The sequence below is a fragment of the Vombatus ursinus genome, unplaced genomic scaffold, assembly GCF_900497805.2.
Source record: "Vombatus ursinus unplaced genomic scaffold, bare-nosed wombat genome assembly UNPS02015255.1, whole genome shotgun sequence".
In the NCBI taxonomy this organism is placed as follows: Eukaryota; Metazoa; Chordata; class Mammalia; order Diprotodontia; family Vombatidae; genus Vombatus; species Vombatus ursinus.
In genome coordinates, this window is record NW_020955033.1 from 30,546,882 (window position 1) to 30,563,789 (window position 16,908).

At 38.9% G+C, this 16,908-nt stretch overlaps 1 protein-coding gene across 6 annotated transcripts in view; it reads right to left on the reverse strand.

The window, feature by feature from the left end:
- Positions 1-16,908, reverse strand: part of LOC114031836 (disks large-associated protein 1) — a 411,078-nt gene that overhangs the window by 245,383 nt on the left and 148,787 nt on the right. The window lies entirely within an intron of this gene.

The window sequence follows — 16,908 nt, forward strand, 5'->3', positions numbered from 1 at the left end:
AGATTTTGTCACCATACTCACCCCCTTCTGCTTTTCCAGCTTCCTTGTATTTGCTATCTTCCCTCACTGGAATATAAGCTCCTTGAAGGCAGGGACTATCTTTGTTTTTGCTAGTATTTGTATCTTTAGCACTTAGCACAATGCCTGGCACATAGTAAATGCTTAATAAAGGCTTGTTGCCTGTCTTGAGATTGGAATTTATCATTTAAATGTGGAAGATTTCCTTTGCCCATATAAATAGGCATTATATGTCTTTGTCAGACCACATCCAGAACATTGTATACTTTTGCGTGCTCTATTTTAGGAAAGACATCGTTAGACGGTATATAGAGGGAAGGTTGTTGTTGTTTGTCCTTCATTTTCAAAGAGGACCAATGACATCAGGGGGGTGATGACTTGCACATGAATTGGATTTAAGTGAGGCAGAGCTGTGCAAAGTCACCAGCCTCACTCTCTCCTCCAGAGTCATTAGAGTCCCCTCACAAGACTTGGATCAAGATGACTGGAGTTGGCCCATAGAGGAGGGTAAACAAACTGGTGAAGGGGCCTCATGATCATGCCATATAAAAACCATTTGAAAGAACTGGGTCTATCTAGGCTAGAGGAGCAAAACTTAGGGAGGGGTGGGGACATGATAACTGCCTTCAGGTTTTTGAAGGGCTGTCACCTTGAAGAAGGTTCAGATTCTGTCTGTCACTAGAGAGTAGAACTATGAGCAAAGGGTAGAAATTTGCTGAGAGGCAAGTTTAGGCTTGATGCCCATGCTGTTTATTGCTATTCAGTTGAGTCTGACCCTTCATGACCACATTTGGAGTTTTGTTTGCAAAGATCCTGGAGTGGTTTGCCATTTCCTTTTCCAACTTATTTTAGAGATGAGGAAATTGAGGCAAAGTTAAGTGACTTGCCCAGAGTCACATAGTTAGTAAATGTCTGAGGCCACATTTGAATTCAGAAAGATGAGTCTTCCTGTCTTTAGGCCTGGTACTCTATCCACTGTTCCAGTAGCTGCCCCAATTTGATGTCTATAAGAATTTGCTAACAATCAGTGCTATGCACAAGTGAAGTGGGTTGCTGACTCAAGAGGTGGCGGGTCCCTCACTGAAGGTTTTCAAGTTGCAGAGGAGATTCCTGCTTAGTTGTGGGTAGGACTATATGGCTTCTGAGGCCTTTTCCAACTATGATATCTATGGAGTACCAGGAGGTTAGAGTTAAGGACTGGAGATAACAAGAAAACAAAGCCAAGACTTCTCTTGCATGTGGCACAATGTTCTGGAGGAGGTAGATCTGTTTCTGCCCTACATCCTGGAGTCTTCCCATCATCTGAGGCTCTCCTCAATCCCCTCTTCTACTCTACCAAATGATGCCCCATTCTCTATTCTAGAAGACAGTACGTACTATGCTAAAATATGCTAGAGAGATATACTATCGAGTAAGGCAGAGCTTCTGGTTTTATGAGTTTCTTCTCTCAGGTAACCTTGGGTCCTGGTAACACTTTAACAAGTTCCTGCTACAGAAATAATCCAAAGGAGTAACAAAAGAAAGAGTTTTGCACAGGGTGGGCTTCTTAGAAACAGACAAATCAGAGGAGGTAGTGCATGGCACATGTGTGAAACTGTTACTATCATCAATGACCACTTCCTTAGTGGACACAAAGTAGTATCCAGAACCCAAGAGCTCCAGGTTTTGTATTTACCCCTAGACCATTAGTCTTGGCCGCCATAGCCGTCATGGAGGAGAGCAATCTTAGTAGAGAAAAAGAAAGAACAAAAGAGGCAGGAAGAAAATAAGCCTGTATGGTGCCTCATATGTGCCAGGCGTGGTGCACACATTATCTCATTTGATCCTCACAACAACCCTGGAAGGGTGCTGGTATCCTTATTTTACAGTTGAAGAAAGTGAGGTTATGTGACTTGTCTAAGGTCACACAGCTAGTAAATGTCTCAGGCTGATTTGGACCCAGGTCTTCCTGACTCTAGGCCCAGAGCTCTATCCACCATGCAGAGGCCCAACATGCCTGCCAACACCAATACCAACTACCGCTGATGGGCAGGTAAGCTCAAGAGTCCCCAGAACAGTATGGAATAGCTGGACTTGTCTGACCTGTCTCCTGTCTATGCAGATGCTGCACCTTCTGCTTCTGCAGCAGCAACAGCTACATAAGACCCAGAAAAGAAAGTTCTTGTTGCTAAAATCCTTGGCAAATGGTTCAAAATCAGAGATAGGTATCATTTTAACAAGAGAAATGACATTAAAAAAAGATATATTACTTTTCTACTGCTCCATGAGGATGACTGGGCCTCTGTATCTGACTTTTCACATGACCTGAAACCTCCTTATTGTGTTGTCTCCCTCATTAGACTGTGAGCTCCTTGAGAGCAGGGATGGTTCACTTTTCCCTTTGCATCCCTAGTGCTCAGCACATATTACATGCTTAATAAATGATTTTTCATTCATTTATTTTTTGTAGTACATAAGTAATCACCTCATCTGGATTCTAGTTTCAACTCTTTCCCAAAAATCCACTTCACTCTAGACATGCCAATTAAGATTAGTATATGCATTGTATGTATGTATTTTGAAATCACTGTACCAATGATGTCATTAGTGAAGGTAGCTCCTAGTGGGGAACCTCCTAGAGGCAGTTAAGTGGCACAGTGGATAGAGTGCTGGGCCTGGAGTCAGGAAGACCCGAGTTCAAATTTGGCCCCAGATGCTTACCAACTCTGTGACCTGGACAAGTCACTTAATCTTTATCTGCCTCAGTTTCCTTATCTGTAAAATGGGGTTGGTAATAGAAACTACCTCCCATGGTTCTTGTGAAGGTCAAGTGAGATAATAATTGTAAAGCACTCAGCACAGTGCCTGGCACATAGTAGGTACAATAGAAATGTAGTTATTATTGTATTATTATTATTATAGTTATTGTAACTCTATATAGTAGTCATAATAGTAATAATTATTGTAAGTTTGCACCTTTATACATACTATTTCAGTTGAGCATCATGACAATTCTATGAGATACATGAGTAGTCCTATAAGCAATATTCCTCCCATTTACAGATGCGGAAATTGAGGCTAAAAAAAAGAGTTAAGTGATTTGTTGATGATCACCCATCTAGTATTAGTGATGGGATTTGAACTCAGATCTTCCTGACTCCAGGTCCAGAATTTCATTGCCCATGTTACATACACAGAAATATTATGTACAATGATAAATATATTACATATTATAGAAAGTATATGTTATTTTATAGAATATATGTTTCTCTCTCCTCTCTTTGTTTCTGTCTATCTCTGTCTGTCCCTCTCTGTATATATCTGGGACTCAATTTTCCCATCTGTAAAATGAAAGAGCTGAACTAGGTGATCGCTAAGTCTCTTTCCAGCTCTGATATTCACTGTTCAAGTTGTGACCATATATAAAACCTGGTAGTTTGACAGCCTGACCATGAACAATCAAAGCTGGCTAATTCCACTCTACACTTCTTTTCCATGCTTTGGGTCATTCTCTTTAAAGCAGTAATGATATTTATTTAGGCTCACAGGATCACCACAGATTTTTATTTTTATTCTTTTAAAACTTCTAAACATAACAAACATGAGCATTTCCATATATACAGGAGGATAAAAAAAGGGAAAGATTGCATGTGAAATTGAGAATCTCTATTTTGTACATATTACATGTCTTTAAAAATATATGACAAATTCAACAAGTATTGTAGATTTAGAGAAGCCAACTTAAAGAACAACTAGTCTGATTTACTTTTTTTTTTTACAGTTGAGGAAACTGAGGCCCAGGGAGGTTAAATGATTTGTCTAAGGTCCCATGTGTAGTAAGTGACAGAAAAAGGATTTGATAGCACCTAGGATTGTTGTTAGGATCAAAATGAGATAACATTTGTAAAATGCTTAGCAAAGTGTCTGGCACATCGTGGGCATTTAATAAAAGCTCATTTCCTTTCTTCCTTCTTTTCAACTGAAGTCATCTAATTCCAAATTCATCTCTCTTTCTATTGCGTTTACCTCCTATAGGTGTTAAATGAGTAAGCGGAAGCTATATGGTATTTGTAATCACGATGTAAAAGATGTTCTAGGAGAGCAAAATATTGCTACAGTACCATGTTAGCCAGATTGAGAATGGTCGCTGGCATCAGAGCTCAGCTCAGTTATTTCCTCACTTGGGGTGGCTAGTATTTTTGATGGAAAATCATGCAACTCTTGAGGAATGTAGGCTTTCAAGAATCTAGAATAATCTGTTCAAAGTTGATATATTTAATATAGAGAATAACCCATGTTCAATTTAAGATGTTTCATCAACTTTCTAAGAAGAATATAGAATTTTAGAGCTGGAAGGAATCTCTGATACTTTGTAGAGGAAGAACTGAAGTCTGGAGAATTGAAATTGAAGTGCCCAATGTCACATTATTAAGAACCTATAGAGCCAAGATCAGAATCTGAGTTTCCAATTCCCCAGAATAGTACTAATTCCATTATAACACATTCATTTCCCAGGATTCTGCTAAACAAAAAGAAATTTTACCTATGTGTAGTAGCTAGATAGGCATTTCCAACTAAACTAGATCTGGTCTGACCTTTTGCAACCTGGCCCATTGAGAGTAGCGAAGATGTAAGTACTTCCGCTTGCTTTTATATACAAATTGAAGGTAAATACATTTGTATTCACAGCACCCATCATAGTACCTGGCAGAAAGTAGGCACTTAATAAGTGCTTGTTTATTGATTGTTGAAAGGAAAAGTTTCCCTGAAACCTAGTAGCTTTCATGTAAATTCCTATTAATGTGATCAAGCCCAGTAAAAAGAGAAAAAAAGCCAAGTTGTAATGAACTGGCAAGATCATTGCAATGTCTGACTTGCTCTTAGCAGCCACAAAGTCTTGGGGGAGAACATCAGTAAGCTAGACTCCTGTCTAATTGGCAACTACACAGTATATTCCGGGGCACACATGTGGGATGGATTTGCATGCAAGGTCTCTGGTATTTTCAGAATTGATAACAATTATCTTTCTTTATTGACCTCCACACCAGCAGGTTGGTTACTTTGCAATGAATTCCACACATTGCAATCATAACAGAATTGATTTTATGTAGGCAGCATATAGGGCAGCTAGGTGGTATAATGGATAGAATGCTGGGCCTGAAGTCAAGAAGATTTATCTTCCTGAGTTCAAATCTGGCCTCAGTCAGACCTGGACAAGTCACTTGACTCTGTTTGCCTCAGTTCCTCATCTGTAAAGCTGGAGAAGGAAACGACAAATTATTCCAAGAAAATCCCAAAGGGGATCACAAAGAGTTGAATACAACTGAGATGACTGTACAACAGAAACAAAGGCAGAGTTTGAAGGGCTTTCTTGCTTCCAAACCATGTGGCTGATCAGCCTGATGTGATGGTTCACATTTCAACATGAGAGATTAATTCCTCTTCGTCTTCAGGATTACCATGTTAAAATGCACATGTTCCTGGGAGGCATAACATGTGAGCAACACAGGAGAAACAACACTAGATTTTAATCAGAGGGTTCAAATTCCAGTTTTGCCACCTTCTAGCTGTATGACCTTGGAAAAGCCACTTGATTTCTTGGGGTCTCAGTTCACTAACCCTGTAAAATGAGAAGGGCTGGAATTAGATGGTCTCTAAAGTCTCTTTAAGCTATAAATCCTTTGATCCATTTTCCTTTGAGCCAAGGGTACTTTATTCCCAATTCATTTATCCAATAACTAGCTTGTAATTAAAATTCAATCCAGACAATATTTTGTTCTGCTATTACATTAAAAATATTGTCCTGGGAACTGGCAACAAGAAGATGAATAAGGCATCATCTGCCCTCAAGGAGTTTACAACTTCATTGGGAGACAAGACAGAGATACAAATAATTATAATAAAAGGTAGAGAGGAATTGGTGCATATAAGGAGGTAAAAACACTGTACTATGAAAAATTTGAGGGAGAGACAATTTCTGGCTGAGGGGACTCAGGGAAGGCTTCACAGTAGAGAGGCTACTCTCTATACGGGCTATTCTTGCATTATAGGAAGGATGTCAACAAATAGAGAAAGGGGAAGGGCAGTCTGTGTGCAGGGGTCACCATGAACAAAAATCTAGAGGTTCTTGAGGAATACTGAGTAATGTGGCTAGGCTGAAACACAGGTTGCATGAAGGAAAGCTGTAAGAAATCAAAAGTAGTCAGGTTGTGGAGGACCTTGGCTGCCAAGAGTGTAATAAGGAGCTATCCTATGTGATTGGAACTGGAAATTAGAAATATCTATATACATTTCTATATCTATATCTATATCTACATACATTTCTATATATCCATATCCATATCTATATCTATATACATTTCTATATACAATATATATCAAATCTATATCTATATCTATATACATTTCTATATACAATATATATCATTTCTATATACAATTATTGTACAGGATGGATTGGTGCAAGATGAGTGGAGAAAAGAGACCAGTTAGGTGGTAATGATAATAGTAATAGTGATAATAATAATGATGATGATGTTAACAGTAACAATAATAGAGATCTTTAGAGAACCACCCTATCAGACGATTATTTATATATAGACACTGGGATTCACCTTCAGCCAAATCAAATTCATCAATATTCTAATCCACTAAATTCCTCTCTTCTTCTATGTTTTTGTTGTTTTTTAGTAGTTTCAGTCATATCCAACTCTTTGTGACCCCATGTGGAGTTTTCTTGGCGAAGATACTGGAGTGGTTTGTCATTTTCTTCTCCAGCTCATTTTTCAGATGGGGTAACTGAGGCAAACAGGGTTAAGTAACTTGACCAAGGTCATACAGCTAGTGTCTCAGACCAGATTTGAACTCAGGTCTTCCTGACTCCAGGCCCAGCACTCTATCCACTGTGCCACCTAGCTGCCCTCTTCTATACTACCTTTTATTAGACATCAGGCAAATTACTTTGGAAGATACCTCTCTCTTCTGAAGAGATCTTCAGTCAAACAACCAGCCAAGGTTAGCCAAGTGTCTTATAGATCTAACTGGTTCCCTCTGCAATACATGAAGGCCCTTATATGTGGATTTCTAAAAAGAAAAAAAAATCTACCCTTCTGGGTACAAAAGTTGGGACAGTATGGTTCAGGGGAAAGAACTCTTACTAGCTGTGTGTACTTTTACAGATCACTTCTGTGACTGAGTTTTCTCATTTTTAAAATGAGGATAATAAAACCTGTCCCATCTGTACATACAACATGGTTGTTAGGAAGTTTCAAGTAAGACAACATGATGAAAGCAGTTTGAAAATTATAAACTGATATTCAGAGAGATTAAGTAATTTGCCTAGGGGCATGAACCAAGGATTTGAGTCAAGGTCACAAACACTGTCTAGGATCAAATGATCATCACAGAGCCATTATCCAATTTCTCTATTAACTCCAATGGAATAGCAGGTTGACTGACAGGTGCTATTAAAATATTCAGGCAGCTACACATATATAAGTGGCATGGCAAAACATTAATCAGAATTCAATGAACTAGAATTTTCAGTTGATTAGAATTTTTGAGGTTAAAAAGAACAGTCAGTGAAAGGGATTTCCTGAAACAAAATCCAAACCCAAACCCACAGCAAGGGTATGTCCTGATGTCATTGTACATGCAATCCAATATTCTTTCCCTCTTTCTTCCTTCCTTCCTTGCTTCCTTTTCTCTCTTTTTCTTTTCTTTCTTACTTTCTTTCCCTATAATGTTTAAAATAATCAAACAGAGATTAAATGATACTCAGTTGACTTTCTTTACTGAGTCATCTATCTGGAGCAGCTAGGCGGCACAGTAGATAGAGTGCTGGGCTCGCAGTCAGGAAGACTCACCTTCCTTTGTTCAGATTTGGCCTCACTTATTAGCTGTGTAACCCTGGGCAAGTCACTTAATCCTGTTTGCCTAAATCCATCATCTGTTGTTGTTCATTCTTCATTCTTGAAGAGGACCAATGACAGAAGGATATGACAAACCACTCCAGTATCTTTGCCAAGAAAATTCCCAAATGGGGTCATGAAGAGTTGGGCATGTCTGAACAACAGCAGTGAGTCAGTAAAATAGACTGATAACATTTTAGATAGTTTTGACCCAAGGCTGGAAATGAAACTCCTGAGCAAGTTCAATTAAACAAAATAAACTTTACTTTTCACCTTAAACCATTTGATCAATCAAGAGTTTTAGCATGATTTTTATTAATATCACCTTATCCTGATCTTCATCTCCCTATATAGGCAGTTGATCCAAATCAATATTTCAGATTCTCTTCTAAATATATGAATCTATTACCTTAATGTTCAGAACCCTCATGAGAAAAGGTTCAAGTTGCCCCTCCACAAAGCCTTCCCAGACCAACCGGTCCAGGGTGATCTCAATCTTTTCCTAATTCAATTGCTGACTTTTTCTTAATGATAAAATGATAAGCGATAAAAGAATAGTTACCTCCATTTACTCAAGGGCATTCAGAATGTCTTGGATTAGTTTAAGTGCTCATTTCTCTAGGAAATTACTATGTTGCCCTGGAGAATCAAAGCTACTCACTGCTTCTGCCTTTATAGTTTGCTAAAGGCCAAAACTCTGATTTCATGGAAACTTCTCTGGGAGAAATCTCCCCTGACCATTAAGAGAGTTCCTTAGGTTGTACTGGGGCTGTTTACTCAGAGTACCTGACAGATGATGTTGGAGAAGTGACTCTAATGCCAGCACTCTCTTAGTTAAGGTTCAATTTTTTGAACAAAACCACGCCCTTGGTAGTCACTGAGCATTTACAAAAAGTGGTTAAATTGCCCTAAAACAGCAAGGATATAGTAGCACTGAGTGTCTCTGGACATGTCCCACCTTGTCTCCATACAAAAAACATTTGGTCAGTAGGTCAGCAGGTTTTGATGATTTGCAAGTTCTTGGGTGCCCACCAAATTTGAGAGACCCAGACTTCCTGGGCTGGGACTTTTTGTGCCTTAGATGCCTAGGAAGCAGCATTAAGTGAGGCAGGCAAATAAGATGCCAGGGACAGCTTTGTCCTGGGCCTACCTCATGTTGGCTGGGGTGTGGGGGTAGGGAAGGAGAAGGAAGCTGCATCAGGGAGGTCAGGGAGATGCTGGTTCTATCAGCAGTGTGTTCAAATAAGATAATGGATTTAAAGTGTTTTGTAAACCTTAAAGTGCCACATACATTTGAGCTATTACTGTTATTATTTCATTCTTTTCACCTTCTTGATGGGGTTAAGATAGAAGTGGTTGCTTTCTTGCTATTTGTTCTCTTATGTTCAGTATTCTACAGATTATTGCACAGATGGACAAAATATCTGCTTTTTGGTGGTTAAACAAAAGTATTCAAGTGTAAGCTCATTCTCTGTAGGCTTTTTGAAAGTATTCTTGGTACAACTCCAGTGGCATACAGGACTATAGGAGTAATATGTACCATATCCTGTTCTCACGTGACTTTCATCTCCTCAGGCAGGAAATGCTTGGAAAACTTTTTGTTCCATGTAGCTTGAGTATTATGAGGACTTGGCATGGTAACATTTATTAAAAACATTGTTCTTAAGTTTTATCAATCAATGTTATGCTTGGAAGATTGTGGGCAACAATTTATTGAACCAGTGATAAGGGTCAGTCAGTCAATAAGCATTTATTAAGCACCTATTATGTGCCAGACACTGTGCTAAGTGGGGATGAAAAGAAAGACAAAAGACAGTCCCTGCCCTTGAAGAGCACACAATCTAACAGGGAAGATGGCAAGCAAACAAATATGTACAAACAAGCTACCTACAGGACAAATAGGAAATAATCAAGAGAGAGAAAGCCCTAGAATTAGGAGGGTTTAGGAAAAGTTTCCAGTGGAAGATGGGATTTTAGTTGACCTAAGAAAGAAGTCAGGGACGCCAGAGTCTGATTGCAGTATAGTTGGTGAGTTGTCCAGGACATACTGAGGTCTATATTTTAGTATAGGGATTTGGCATTTGTGGGTCTATGAAAGACACTGAGTTTCTGAAGCATAATTCTAGCAAACAGGTCATACAGTGATCAGTATTCAGTAGTTATAAAAATTTTACAGTCTACAGTGATATGTAGTACTGACTCTACTATTTCCTTGAATAATTTACATTGATCATTCTGTTTGTGCTTTAAACATATTATGTCTTCATTGGGGGAGGCCAAGGTATTTAGAGCTATCATCTTCATCCATTAGTTCAGTGTGACCTGGAGATTCAAAGCCTCAAAACCTTCAGTGCCTATATTTTTGGCATATGTGAAGAAACGTCTTCTCATGGAGCTCAAATGAAATTTTGATCTTCTGGGAGAAAGACTGTACAAAATCAAGGAACTATTTGTTTTACTTTGTGGAGCCATATATTTTGATGTCATCCATATGTATCAAGTGTTCACTAAAATATTTTCGCTCAGCTGTTTTAGTTTGGAAGGCATTTTTAGTTTTTCTTAAGAGAGAGACTGAATTTAGGGGCTGTTACTGCTTTTGCAGTTAGTTGTGTCTGATTCTTTGTGACCCCATGTGAGGTTTTCTTGGCAAAGATATTGGAGTGGTTTGCCATTTTCTTCTCTAGCTCATTTTACAGATGAGGAAACTGAAGCAAACAGGGTTAAGTGATTTGCCCAGGGTCAAAGAGCTAGTAAGTGTCTGAGGCTGAATTTGAACTCAGGTCCTCCTGACTCTAGACTTGGCACTCTATCCACTGTTCCACCTACTTGCCCAATCTAGGGGTAGGCAGAACCTGAATGGATTTAAATTATCTCCATGAAAAATGTCATGCTTATGGAAATATGTTTAATACGATTGTACATGTATAACCTATATCAGATTACTTGCCATCTTGGGGAGGTGGGAGGGAAGGGAAAAAGGGAGAAAAAAATTTGGAACTCAAAATCTTATAAAAGTGAATGTTGAAAACTATCTTTACATGTAACTGGAAAAAAATAGAATACTATTGAGTAGGGAAAAAAAAAGAAAAATGCCATGCTTTATATGACTTGTTCTTGATGTTATTGTGTTGGTGCCATATTTTAAATGGAGAAGAGTTTTCCATGTGGACACCAACGACTATAGTTTTTTTTACACTATGCTTGAGTTAATTTTATATATTTGCAGTACATGAATAAGCTATGAGTATGAATTTACATGTCATATCAATTATAAAACTTATTATTAGATACTTTTTAAAATGCCTGACCCATGATATATTCTCCTCTATGATTTTTGAACTAGCGTAGTTTTATGATAATAGTTCCCATTTACATGGTGCTTTAGGTTTTATACAGCCCTTTATTTATGAGGTGGGTAGGACAAATATCATCGTCACCAGTTTTACAGATGAAAGAACTAAGGTTCAGAGAGGGTAAGTGACTTGCCCAGGTTCACCATACAGCTAGTAAGGGACAAATTTGTTATTTAAACCAAGGTTTTCATATGTAAACAGTGCCCAGGATCATGCAACCAGAGTCTCATTATCTCAATTTCTTCTCCTTTATTAAGCCCATTGGAACAGTAGGTTGACTGGAAGGTGTCATTAAAATATTCAGGCAGCTAAGCAGGTTAGCTACTTAGCAGCACGAATTAGCTCTTTTATTTGTTCTTTTCAGTGCGTAGGACCCTGATCATTATGTACATGTTTTTATTACTACTGCAAAACTCCCTTTCTGCTAGGATTTATTCCTAATAATCAAGATGATGCTTAGCTTTCTGCTAATGAGGTACCTTGTACCATTTCACCAAGTGACTGCATACAAATAGCCAAGTACACAGTGGACCACATTCTACTCCTCACTCAAACCCAAGTTCAATAATTATGATTATTTTATACTTATTAATCTATCCCCTGGCTTGTGCTAGAAATTGTACAGAGTATATAAAAGACTTAATCCCCACACAGTCCAAATTGTGCATACTTATCAGAGAACTAAATTTAAGCTGATGCCTCTATATCTGTAATTCAATCTTCAATTAATTACAAAAGCCTAAAATGAAACTGAGGCATAGAAAGGTACAGAAATCCATGTTTATTCAGGCTATTTTGATACTATTTTATAGGCTAATACTATTATAAGTGAATTACCAACGAAAGGAAAATCAGCTTAATGAACATCCTGACCTCAATCAGGTGACCATGTACTAAGGAAGTTATACTCCTTTGAAGAAACAGAACTTGTCCACCAAGTGAAATCTTTTTTTTACTGACTGAATGTAGTAATAGGTACAAATCTCTAATACAATCTTTATTTTATTTTATTTTATTTTTGGCTGGGCAATGGGTTAGACCCAGGGTCCTGGGTCACACAGCTAGTAAGTGTCAAGTGTCTGAGGCCGGATTTGAACTCAGGTACTCCTGACTCCAGGGCCGGTACTCTATCCACTGCACCACCTAGCCACCCCAACTTATCATATATGTATGCAAAAGTCGTTTCTTATTACCAAGTGCTCTAATGTCTACCATTTCCTTAGAGAGTCTTAAGTTAAGCTTTACTATAAGGTAGACTAATACAATATTTCTGCAGAATATTTTAAATCAAAATCCATAGAAAGTTCTCATCTGAATGACTGCCTGCTACTTTACACGTGTGACCTCTGGCAAGTCATTTAGCTCCCTTGAGCCTCAATTTCCTCATCTGTAAAATGAAAAGGTTGGATTAGATGGCCTCTGGGTATCCTTTTTGCTCTATATCTATGAACCTGTGGGCAATGGTAAATGGACAGCAGAAGGGTAGACTCGTGACAGAGAGCTGTATGAATTTGTGATGGTGGTGGCAGGTGAACTCATCTTTTCTTGTAAAATAATCAAGAACAAATCACACAGTAATTTATTTTGGCACACATTAGCACCAAAACACATATGTTAATAAAATAATACAGTGTCTTTGCCAGGAAGGCTTGGCCACCACCATTTTATTTTTCTCATTAAGAACAATACTATAATCATGACATTCCCTTGACTGTATTTTTAAAGCATAATCCTATGTTAGCACCATGGACAAGGCTTCATTTCATATCACACAGCCAATGTACCATGACTGACACTACAAGTCTTTTTTTTTTCAATGGTAATTTTTATTTATTTTTTTGTTTTGAACATTTACTTCCACAAGATTTTGAGTTCCAAATTTTCACCCCATCTTGCCCCTCCCCCCACCCCAAGATGGCATGCATTCTGAATACCCCTTCCCTTGAGTCTGCCTTCCCTTCTATCTCTCCCCCCCTTCTCTTATCCCCTTCTTCAATTTTCCTGCAGGGCAGGATGGATTTCTGTACCCCATTTCCTGTATTTCTTATTTCCCTGTTGCATGTGAAAACATCTTTTTTAAAACATGTGTTTTTAAAACTTTGGGTTCCAAATTCTCCCTTCCTCCCTCCCCACCCACACTCATTGATAAGGCAAGCAACTAAATTATACATGTGCAGTTATGTAAAACACTTCCGTAGTAGACATGCTGTGAAAAACTAACTCTATTTCCCTCAATCCTATCCCCCCCCATTTATTCTATTCTTTCTTTTGACCCTGTCCCTCCTCCGAAGTATTTGCTTCTGATTACCCCCTTTCCCAATCTGCCCTCCTCTCTATCATTCCCTTACTGTCTTGTCCCCTTCCCTCCCTCTATTTTCCTGTAGGGTAAGACAGATTTCCATACGCAATTGAGTATGTATGTTATTCCCTCCTTAAGTCAAATCCCATGAGAATAAGATTCACTCATTCCCTCTTACTTTCCCCTGTTTCCCTTCCACTGTAAGAGCCTTTTCTGTTCTGTCTTTCTTTTTTTGTGAGATAATTTACCCCGTTCTACCTCTCCCTTTCTCCTTCTTCTAGTACAATTCTCTCTCACCCCTTAATTTTATTCTCCAGATATGACCCCTTCATTTTCAACTCACCCTGTGCCCTCTATCTATCTAACTATATCTATATATACGTACATATAATTTTTTCCCTTCCAACTACCCTAATATTGACAAAGTTCTCATGAGTTACAAATATCATCTTTCCATGCAGGAATGTAAACAGTTCAACCTTAATAAGTCTCTTAAGATTTTCTCTTTCCTGTTTACCTCTTCATGTTCCACTTGAGTCTTGTATTTGAAAATCAAATTTTCTATTCAACTCTGGTCTTCTCATCAAGAATTCTTGAAAGTACTCTATTTCACTGAATGACCATTTTTTCCCCTGCAGGATTATACTCAGTTTTGCTGGGTAGGTGATTCTTGGTTGTAATCCTATCTCCTTTGCCCTCCGGAATATTATATTTCATGCCCTGTGGTCCCTTAATGTAGAAGCAGCTAAATCTTGTGTTATCCTGATTATGTTTCCACAATACTTGAATTATTTCTTTCTGGCTGCTTGTAATATTTTCTCCTTGACCTGGGAACTTTGAAATTTGGCTACAATATTCCTAGGAGTTTTCCTTTGGGAATCTCTTTCAAGAGGAGATCGGTGGGTTCTTTCAATTTCTATTTTGCCCTCTGGTTCTAAACTATCAGGACAGTTTTCCTGGATAATTTTTTGAAAAATGATGTCTAGGTTCTTTTTTTGATTGTGGCTTTCAGATAGTCCAGTAATTTTTAAATTCTCTCTCCTGGATCTATTTTCCAGGTCAGTTGTTTTTCCAATGAGATATTTCACATTGTTTTCTAATTTTTCATTCTTTTGGATTTGTTTGACAGTGTCTTGATTTCTCATAAAGTCACTAGCTTCCAATTGCTCTATTCTAATTTTTAAGGAGGTATTTTCTTCAGTAAGCTTTTGGACTTCCTTTTCCATTTGGCCAATTTTGCTTTTTAGGGCATTCTTTCCTCATTGGCTTTTTGGGACTCTTTTGCCATTTGGGTTAGGCTATTTTTTAAGGTGTTATTTTCTTCAGTATTTTTTTGGGTCTCCTTTAGCAAGCTGTTGACTTGTTTTTCATGATTTTCTTGCATCACTCTCAGTTTTTCCTCTACTTCTCTTGCTTGCTTCTCAAAATCCCTTTTGAGCTCTTCCAAGGCCTGGGACTGATTCATATTCTTCTTGGAGGGTAGGAGCTTTGCTTTGTTGTCTTCTTTTGGTTGTATGTTTTGATCTTCTTTGTCACCAAAGTAAGATAATTTAGTCTGACTCTTTTTGAGCTGCTTACTCACGATCCCGGCCAATTACTTGAGTTTTAAACACTTTGTTAAGGTAAGAGTCTGCTTCCAAAGTGGAGAATGTACTATCCCAAGCTTCAGGGGTTTGTACAGCTGTTTTCAGAGATACTTCTAGGGATCTGAAAATTTTCAGTTCTTCCAAGGTGGTATGATAAGGGACAAGGTGTTTTTGCTCCACAGCCACAACAAGCTTCATCACACCAGCACCGCCCCTCAGAACTGTGACCCAGATCCAAGTAGTGGTAAAGCAAGAGATTCCTGCCTCAGCACTGGCAAAGAAATCCCTCCAATCCCCCTCTGATCAGCCACTTGATTCCCCTTCAGTCCGTGGGCTGGAAGCTCCGGAAACAGTTGCTGCCCCAGGCCGCGCTCAAGACTTGCTGCTGAGACCTAGCTCCTCTCTCACTGTAGTCACAGACTTTTCCCACTGACCTTCCAAGTTGTCTTTGGCGTTAATGGGTTGAGAAGTCTGGAAACTGCCACAGCTGCCTGCGATTCAGTCCTCTGAGGCCTGCTCCAGGGTTGCTGCGGCCTGTGCGCCCACACTGTGCTGCGCTCCTCTCCCAGCCCTGCGTGATATACCTTTCCGATCAACCATCCAGGCTGTCTTTGGCTGGAAATTTGTTTCACTCTGTCTTTTTGTGGGTTCTGCTGGTTTAGAATTTGTTTAGAGCCATTTTTTATAGGTATTTGGAGGGGTTAGGGAGAGAGCTTAAGACAGTCACTGCTTTCCCTCCGCCTTCTTGGCTCTGCCTCAACACTACAAGTCTTGAGCAACATTGTAGCAGTGCTGTGTCAGGCTTGGTGGTGGGCCCCTCTTACCCTCACTGGACTTGACAAGTGAACCCACCGTTCCTACCTTAGTGTCCCTGTGTTTAATGAAGTCTGGAATTCCATTTAAAGGACAAGACTATTATTAAAAGTGCTTTAAAATGGGGCCTAGAAGAATAATGAAAAAAGGGAGGTCAATTAGCTGTCTTGAATATTCTTTAGTAGGGTTGTGTCTTATGCTCTATGATACCCTACTGTTAATGGAAATGGAGGGTTTGACATCTCTCAGCCAAAATCGAGATGAAAACACACTAATCTTCCAGTAGGCCTTATTCTACAACACTTGACAAATTAGGTACAATAAATAGGAACATTTATAAGCTAAGCAGAAGCCTTATTTTATTCAACATCTCCAACAGTAATGATATTTCTCTCCAATTATCCCTTTCTCTTCACTCACTGGGCTACTTCTCTAGTTCAGGCCTCATCACCTCTTGCCTAAATTATTGCAAAAGCCTCCTAATTGGTTTTTCTGCTTATAGCCTTTTCCATCTCTATTCCATCCTTTGTGTAGTTGTCAAAATAATCTTAAAGCACAGACCTGACAATGTCATTCCTTTGCTCACCAATCTTCAGTAACTCCCATTGTCTCTGGAATAAAATGCAAGCTCCTCTGTTTGGCAATTTAAGCTTTTTACAATTTGGTTCCTTCCTGCCTTTTCAGACATTTCATGCTACTCCCTCTCATGGAATCCCAACATTCCTACAATTTATGTCTACTTGACGTTTTCCTATAGAACATTTAATTTCCTGCCTCTGTTTGCCTTTGTACAGGTTATCTCCCATGCTTGGAATGGACTTTTCCTCATTTGTACTTGGTAAAACCTGCTGTTGTTCAGTCATTTTTCAGCTGTGTCTGACTCTCTGTGACCCCATTTGGAGTTTCCTCGGCAAAGGTGCTGGAGTGTTTTGCTACTTCCTTCTCCAGAT